Below are 1,451 nucleotides of genomic sequence, written 5' to 3'. Positions count from 1 at the left end.
TCAAAATTAAAAACATCACATGAAAACCCCTCAAATATTATTTTTTGGAATTTAGGAAGTCTTAACTGTCTAAAATCCTCCCAGTCTTTCCAAACTTTCATTGAAAGACTACACATGTGAGGACGTGAATTGTGTAATCTTCACTGTTCGCCAGGTAAGGTTATATGTTTGACTGTTAAAGCGCTTTATGGATGTTTCTTCTTAAACTGTTTGTGAAGATTTAACTTTAACGTTGTGCAAAGAAACTCTCCGTTTGTGCTCAGTAGTAGCAGGAGGGTATGTTTAGCCTCTAGGGGGCTAAAGCGCATGCGTGAGCCTTTTAGGTCGATTATTTTATCCTGTTTTAATTTTATTTTGTTTTTATTTCACTGTTGGGCTTTTAATTGATTCATTAAGCGATTATATTTATTTTTGCTAAGTTACAGAGCTAGCAAAACTCTCTACGTGCGGTTTGTTACCAGGAAGCAACACGGCACTACCCATCATGCACTGCGCGCAAGATTTAAGAGTTTTGTTAAAGCTTTATTTTGCACTAAAACAACTAGTTTAAATATTTATTTTACATATATTGTTTTTAATAAGATTATATTATATACCAATGAGAAAAATGTGTTGACTCCGATCAGTGACACCGTAGGTGTAGATGGTATGGCCGTGAATGACTCTCTCCGCTCAGACTCTACCAAGTCGTACGCTCATGTTTCTCTTCAGATCGTATAAATCTTTCGCCTTTTACTAAAGATTTCCGTGGAGAGGAACAACATGAGTTTAATCTAATTTTTTGATGCCCTGCCTCGTGTGGGGCTTCTAATGCTGTGAAAATAAAGACGAAGCTTTAGCATAGAAACGTGAACTGTTTTTAGGTTTACGTCGCGTTATTTACGTCAGTGGCTGATGAAAGCGGAACGTACTTACGTAAACGGCCTGAAGTCAACACAAAAACGACAAAAAAATCCAACTAGAGCTTAACAAACAACAAAACGACGTATAAAGTAAGATAACACTTCTTGTCCACATGTTTTTTTCTACTTATTAAACATTTTATTGCTTCTTAAGGATATTATTTGTATTTAATGAATAGTCGAGTGCTTTTTTTAAAAATTAAGATTGATCTTTTTCTTAATTTCACCTCAGTTTTATTTTGTTTTAATTGGTCTAACTGTGGTTGTTTTATCTTCTGATATCCTGATTTGTCTTTCCAAATCGTCTATTTAAAAAAAACTATTATTATAATTATTTTTGTTGTTGTTGTTAAGTCCAGTTTATGTTACTAGTGGCTTAATCCATAAACTGGATTTATATTATCAGCATTATCTCAGACAAGAACAAAATTGGCACAACAATATTTGCACTGCTGCCTCTTATAATAATAATAATAGTTATTATTATTGTAATCATTATTGTCAGTATTATTATTATCATACATGTGTTTCTTGCTGCTGTGTTATTTT

At 33.1% G+C, this 1,451-nt stretch overlaps 1 non-coding gene across 1 annotated transcript; it reads left to right on the top strand.

Annotated features, from left to right (window-relative positions):
• The first annotated feature begins 692 nt into the window (after positions 1-692).
• Positions 693-806, top strand: LOC127531206 (U5 spliceosomal RNA). The gene has a single exon (XR_007938184.1). It is a non-coding gene; the product is annotated as a U5 spliceosomal RNA (small nuclear RNA).
• The last annotated feature ends 645 nt before the right edge of the window (positions 807-1,451 follow it).

This window comes from Acanthochromis polyacanthus, chromosome 19 (assembly GCF_021347895.1).
Source record: "Acanthochromis polyacanthus isolate Apoly-LR-REF ecotype Palm Island chromosome 19, KAUST_Apoly_ChrSc, whole genome shotgun sequence".
Taxonomy (NCBI): domain Eukaryota; kingdom Metazoa; phylum Chordata; class Actinopteri; family Pomacentridae; genus Acanthochromis; species Acanthochromis polyacanthus.
The sequence above is the reverse complement of the archived record's forward strand: the minus strand, read 5'-3'. Positions and strand labels throughout refer to the sequence as shown.